We start from the raw sequence: 7,782 nt of genomic DNA on the forward strand, positions 1-7,782 counted from the left end.
AAAACAAAAACATCTGCCATCTTTTAAACGGTCCCATTTACAAGCTGCGGGGCGAACACAACGTGTTTCTATGCTTTTTAAAACATTATCCTTTTTTGTAATGTGTGTATTGCTACACGACATCTCTTCATTCTCCTCTTTCCATTTTTTGTCTGCCAACACCTGATTTCCAATCTTTCTATGTGTTTCATTCGATCTAATATGTTATATCAGGGTAGATAATCATATTGGTAAATAGTGTGAAGAATTAATGAAAGTGTTCGCTATATATATATATATATATATATATATATATACAAAAAATTATTTTACTTACATTATAATCAACTTGGATTTGCTTTTTGTCGATTAAAATATGATCATTGAACTGTGAGTTTTAGTTGCTACAGTTTCTGTCGCCCTCTTGGCTAAATCTGTCTTTAAAAATAAACTTTTAATGTCAGTGAGACTTTTGATGGATACATAAATAATATCTAACAGCCACTTTGCCCAGAAAAAGCTTTCACTTTTTGATAGGAATGGTCCTTCTTGCTCAAAATGACACGACATCATTCATAAGAGATTTGTTTGAAAGATTTTCGTTCAATCAAGCGTTTAAATTCATTAAGTTTTGGGGGGGAAATGCCGGGAAATACTTTTTGGCACAACACTGGAAGGTTGTCAAGTCGAAAACGAGGAAAAGTTAGTTACCTTACCGATAACTAACGTTTAACAGTGTGACTGTAGCTTCGGTCTTTCTCTATGAGCGTTGGTTTTACATGTGAACATAGCCGAAGCCACAGCACAGCCGTCCTTTAACGTGTGTGAACGGGGATTTGTAATCAGCTGGCTGATGTGAGTAAGCAGGAGAGAAGCAGACAGATGTAACGCGTTTCCCTGTTCTTGTGAGGACTTTACTTTTAAAGAAAAGTTAGAAACACTGGCACAGTGCCAAGCTTACATTTATATCCCACCTTGCAACTGAAAAGGGTATAATAAAACACAAAGACTGTGTCTTTGATTACGGTAATAATCCAGTTCAGCTTGTTATAAAGTTTTTTACCCACGACTTCATAAATAGAAATAAAATTTACATAATTATATCTTACCCGACTATCAAAAGGTGGCAGGTCTTCAGCAGGTTTTTGTAGCCTCTGTTGCATCGTGTCAGACAACAGCAAGAATGTCCATGCAACCCACTCTGAGTGCATGCAGCTCCACCCCATTCTGTCTTTCAGTTTGCATATTCAGAATCAGCTAAAAAGTTCGAAACACTAAGAAACGTCCCTTCCACGCGAAGTCACACTGCAGAAGCTCCACATATACCTAAATGGACATAAATGACCCTGATTCTAGGTGGAGCAAGGAATATTCTTTAAGATGATAGGATAAACCACTGAGTCTTCACCAACTTGCATATATATGCAAGTGTATCATAGTAGATACACTTACACTTTAGTATTTATAGTACTTACTTATTGAGTAATTGTTCTTTGACTGGTTTCAAAAGACATTGATTGTAAAGTAAAGAAGCAAGAACTGAGACATGCTTATAAACTTGAATTATTTTTTTCTTACACTGTCTTTTAATTTGTAAATTGATTTATTAATTTTACTACAAAAACTTCTGAATAACAGATTTTATAAAACATAAAATCCACATTTAGATTTCTTGAGAAAAAAAGTAATAACATTTCAATTATTCAGTTCTTGCTTTACTACATTTTAGCATTTAGACATTTCTTACTTGCTATTCTTTTCTAAAGCAACAGTATATAGACCATACGGTAGTTCTTGATTTAGCTCCAAAAGGCTACAGTTTTCCTGTAAATTTCTTCCACAGAATCCTATAACTTTGAATGATTAATCTTCCTCTAAGGATCTTTGCCAGGCGGCTACAGGTAACAATGTGTTTGACATATTGATTATGAGCACAAGATTATGAACACAAAAGTACAACAGCACTAATTTGTATTCTTGTTTTTTCTTCTATTTATATCCGAGTCATTGCTTGGAGATTAGATTGAGCAGCCGAGATGACTCTTTGTTACAAATTGTTGATAGTGGAAGGGACATCAGCAGTGACCTACGAAATGAGATTAGGTGGGAAAAAGCGGAAGAGTGGGGAAATTGATTTATGCTGCTCTGTCTAAGCTGAGGCATCGCCATAAACTGGCTGAACAAAACAAGCAGCTCTCAGTGTTCCTGTTTTTACTGCCAGCAACAGGTTTTCAGGAACTGCATGCTAGTTCCAGCCTGTGTACTTTTCTCAGTGACCGGTCTTTATCTTAATAGTGCGACAAAAGAAGAGGATTCTGAGCTGTGTGAGAACTTTGCAAACAATATTTTGAAAAAACTGAAATAGCAGATTAGTTATTGTCCAGGGCTTGTCTATAATAATCTCCAAAGCTGTGCAGTTATTATGTTCTGTGTTCTTATTAAACTGCATTAAACACAAATGTTGAAAACATTGGGTTATGGTTTTGTGAAAGATTATATGCTGTGCTATCATTTGAGCTTTAGCTGTTAGATGGTCTTTGTTAACATTTACCAGAGCCAGGCTAAAAGTTTCATCCTGTTTGCAGACATTGCACCAAGCTAAGCTTAAGCAATCCCCTGAAATTTCCGGATAATTTCCTGCAGATCTTGTATCATCGGAAGAATGTGAGTATTTCCAAATCTGAAAATATTTATCTAACTGAGTGTTTCAGGCGGGCCTCCAAAGCAGTAACTAAACATGGTAATAAATCACTCTTCCCAGTGTCAAACAAACAAAACAGATACCCAGATGTGATAAATACACTTAAATGTAGTTCAATGGGATTTACTTATTAATTCCCACAGTTGCCACAGTGGTGCCATAAATCTAGGACTATTTAAGTGTATGGATCCCACCTACACCACAATGGTGTGTCCATCTCTGAGCGTGCCAGCTGAGTTGCCTCAGGGAGCACAAAGGTCTGTGGGCAGAATGAGACATGGCTTTGTCGCCACCCTGTGTAAAAATGAGAAAACAGCAGATAACTTGAGTCTAAATGTAAATGAGAGCGTGATTGAGTGAGTCCCCTAGTGTCAAATGCCTGAGCCAGCAACATGCAGCCTGACCACATTTACTTTGAGGCTTCAATAGCCTGCAGATTTTGCAGATTATTACTTTTACTTGAGGTTGTTTTTCTATTTCTTTAGTATTTAATGAGATATAGTAATCCTATTGATGGCAATAAATGCAAAGTATACCAAGAAAAAAAAATCAAATTAAAAACGAAACTTGAGGTATTGTAGTGACCATAAAAAGTTGTTTTAGTGATCAGATAGTAGGATAAAAAAAAGGAATAAAAAGCACCATGTAAGGTAAGTGCAGTTTATTAACATTCAGTTATAATTCAGTGATACTAAATCAATACGTTTGAAAATGAAAGCAATGGGCAGCTTGGAGATTCTTACATAATTAAAATGAAATGCACACGGTATTCACTAAATTGTTGCTGTTCTACTGGGACCAGTGCATGTGGCTAAAACCTACAAAACAACCCCAAAATAACTGCTTGTAAACAGTGGTGGTCCTATTTGGCGTCCTGGGCGAACACTCCCCTTTCCACGGGTTGTGTGTGAGACTTTAAATCATCAAACTTCTTATATATATTGTTTGTTTACTTGCACTGCTGTAACTGGAGCCTCGTCGTCTTGTCTCTATATACTGGACTGTATGTAGCGGAGATGACAATAAAGTTTACTTTGACTTCAGCAGCAAGCAGGCGCACCGAGGACTCTCGCGCTCACTTTTCGTGTATAGAATTTCGAAAAAACATCGGTGCAAATTATAAGTCTGTATCACAATGTCTGGTGTTTTCGTGTTTGTTAGTTTGTTTTTATTTAGTTTTTATTTTGGTTGGTTATAAGATGCTGCTCCAGCCGGTCTGAGAATCCACCGCCGCTCCGCCCTCTCCTCCCTGTGCCGCAAGCAGCAGGCGCACCTCGCAAACGGAGGGCGCCCTTACTCCCAGCAAATGGGCGGCAGAAAACCGATTGGTGCCTATACCATTCCCAATATGCGCTGGCAGGACATCGGGGCAGCATGGGTCCGAGCAATTTTTTTATTTTTATTTTTTGCCGATGCACGTGATTCCGCCCCCCACCACGATGCCGCCCCGGGCAACCGCCCGTGTCGCCCGTATCAAACACCGCTACTGCTTGTAAAGTTATGTTTCTGTTAAAACTGTTTGAAAAAGAGAAATCGATTCACCTTTATAGTAATGTTTGCAGTTGTATGTTGTGGTGACTATAACTCAGATAGTCTAGCCTATCACTGGGGAGCCTAGACTATGAGAAATGCCTCTGATAGTGTGAACAAAGTCGTGGAAAGACACATTATAGCATAAAAAACAAACTGAATATTTTACACCTTCCCATAGCTTAAGTTTTCATTTTTCATGTCTGTCAGTCACTCATATGAGCCATCCATTAATAATCAATGCCTATGTTAACATATATAGATGTACATATACTGCATAGTAGATTTACACAATATGAAATAAGTAGCAGTAGTAGTACTTTAAGCAACTTGATGACTGGAAATAAAAGCAGTCTTTTTGCACCCCCAAGTGGCCAAATGAAATAAGGTTGGGATGAAAACATCAAGGAGTTACTGAAATATGTCCTCACTTTCAGTATGACAGATATGCTGCAGAATATGGCCTCTGAAAATATGCTTCACTGCCATAGATCCCAATACTGCTGGAACTGGCATGACAGAGAGTTTGTTTCTTACATCATCTATTTAAAGGATTTCAAAAGGTAACTCATTTGTGAAAATCTCTGACATTTGGCCCACATGTTCTAAACAAGCTGCTGTGCTGTACAGTCAAGGCATGGTAAAAATTTAGTAGACTTTCACTAAACAGTATGTCTAAATAAACACATTACTGTTCAGCTTATGGATTTGTCACATTCTTCTAGCAGAATAAAGAAGAAAAACATGCAATAATAAAGTTTTTGCCCCCAAAGTAGCACCTGCATCAACTGTCTGCCTCTATTAATTAGTACTCTTAATTTTACAGTGATCAAAACACCTGGATAAGTAGTAGGAAAGTAACGTGGTATGTTTACTCAAGTCCTTCACTAAAGTAGAGGTTCAAATTACTTTTATGTTGTGCTTCTCTCTGCTTCCCCACGGACATTTGCATTAACTCTATCATTAGAAACAGATTGATGATTTCCGATTGATGTTTCTCTCACGTCTTTTCACTCTGTGAGTCTATACACCATTGCTGTATTTAATCAAACTCAAAAAGACTGCTAGCTGCTAAAATCTCCAGTTGTTCACAGATGGCTCCTCCTCTCTGAGCCTGGTTCCTGTTAAAAGTGAGTTTTTCCTTCCCACAGTTGCCAAGTGCTTGCTCATAGGGGTTCGTGTAATTGTTGGGGTTTCTTTCTGGTGTTGTAGGGTCTTTACCTTACAATATAAAGTACATTAAGGTGGCTCGTGTTCTAAATTGGTGCTATGTAAATAAAATGTAATAGAACGACTGTATATGCAAATATTAGCATTTAAAATCTATACCATTTATTTGAGGAAGTTTTTAATTTATATGCTTCTAATATACTTTAAATCAGGGGCGATTTTAGCCCATTTTTGGGGGTGCTTCAGCATCCCCAAAATGAATCAAAGCACCCCAAAGATTTCTTACTTTTTTTGACAATATTTGTTGTTTGTGTGACACACTGCTAAAAATATAAAAAGCATACAGTACTTGGTTGAGACATAACATTTTAACAACAAAAGTATAGAACCCCCCTCCCAAAATGGTTTGTTCCAGCTCGCCTCTCCCCTACTCTGGCTCTAGCACCGTTGCTGCCAGAGCGATGGTGGTTGAGACGCTGCGGAGCGGAGGTGTTAGTGCCTGGCTTAAAACAGGACATATTAGCTGCATTTAACCTTCAGTTACTCTTTATATAGTTAGGTAGGAGTCAGAACATGTTTCTTTTTAGCTGAAAAACATTACACCCAGGTAACCTGGGTGTAAAAAAACTTGTTTTCAGGCGATGTTTGCTACCCTACAACAAGTCCTACACTGTAGTAAAATCAGCGACATTTGACCGTCCTGTTGCTCCCATTGAAATGTATGCAGGCTATTTAAAACCTAAAACTTAAAATTGTCCGTAGCCTACTGTTTTTACCACTGTCCTGTTTTAAATGGATACTAACTAGCTAACTGACCGAATGCCCATTAACCTTAGAACTCCTGTTGTGTGTGAATGTGTGTGTGAATGGGTGGATGACTGGATGTGTATTTATATCTTTTATTAGATGTTCACGTGGTTTGGTTATTTTCCTTTTGCTTGAAAGTAAACTGAGAGAGGACTTTTTGTTAGTGATCTTAATAGTATTTTTTTCATATTAATGTAATTTTTCATCTAATTGAATACAATCTATTTGTGTATGATTTTCAGTCCAAAGAGGGAGAGAGGAAAGAGATGAATGTGAGGAGAAAGTACAAGGTCAGGAAGAACCAGGTAAGAAAACAGACAGGGAACAGTGACAGGCAAAACAGAAACTATTAAAATGGCCTGTATTTATATAGCGCTTTAGTAGTCCCTAAGGACCCCAAAGCGCTTTACATATTCAGTCATCCACCCATTCACACACTGGTGATGGTAAGCTACATTGTAGCCACAGCCACCCTGGGGCGCACTGACAGAGGCGAGGTTGCCGGACACTGGCGCCACCGGGCCCTCTGACCACCACCAGTAGGCAACTGGTGAAGTGTCTTGCCCAAGGACACAACGACCGAGACTGTCCAAGCTGGGGCTCGAACCGGCAACCTTCCGATTACAAGGCGAACTGCCAACTCTTGAGCCACGATCTGCCATTGCAAACTGGCAAAGAGAAAAAACCTTATTTTACTCATACAGTCTGGAAGTTGTGTTCTCCCTATATTAAAGCTGCTATACAGAATCTGCAAAACAAACTGGTTTGAAACATTTTTGACCCTCTTTAACAACATTCCAACATAACATTATAATTGATCGGGGAGATTAAAATTAATAATATATTTTTATGTGGTTCAGACACAACTCTACTAAAACCTCAGCCAGTAATGGGTAGACCAACTTTTGGACCGTCCAGTTGTCTGTATGACTGCCGCAGTACGTGCGCCACATTTGCACACTATCAGAAAGTGCCAAACGGTGCCCTGGTGGTGTGAGGAGCTGTAAAGAGAAGCAGAGTGCTCTGTTTATATTCTAAAAATGTTTCAAGCCAGCTTGTTTCAAAGATTCTGTACCGCAACTTTAAATGTTTTCCAAAAGCACACATACACTTATCAGTGTTTCTTAAACTTTTTACAGCGTGTACCACCTGATAAAAATGTCAAGCTCTCCCTAGTACCACTATGAAAGAATGAAACCCATAAATCTCACGACACAAAATTAGTATTATTAAATTAGTAAAATTAGTGTCTGCAGTAAAGATTTTTATTTGTAATAATTTATTCTGTTTTGGGAGTGTTTTTTTATGTATCTGTATTATATTATACATACACATTAAAAGTGAATCTCTGTCCAAAAAATGCACTCAGTTTGCTTTTTACTCACTATGTGCATAATTCATTATTCTCCCCCAGTAATTAAGGTTAGGATATGTATTTTTTTTTTTATTCCAATCCATTCTTCTTTTGCAGCATTTAAATAACCTTTATCAGATTTGATGGTTTTGTTACAGACTTTTCAAAAAAAGTGTTTTGCTTTTCTTTCACAAATGTGGGGATTAAATTGTGTTAAAATGTACAAAACAGTGATGTCATG

Source organism: Rhamphochromis sp. 'chilingali', assembly GCF_963969265.1.
Source record: "Rhamphochromis sp. 'chilingali' genome assembly, chromosome: 17".
In the NCBI taxonomy this organism is placed as follows: Eukaryota; Metazoa; Chordata; class Actinopteri; order Cichliformes; family Cichlidae; genus Rhamphochromis; species Rhamphochromis sp. 'chilingali'.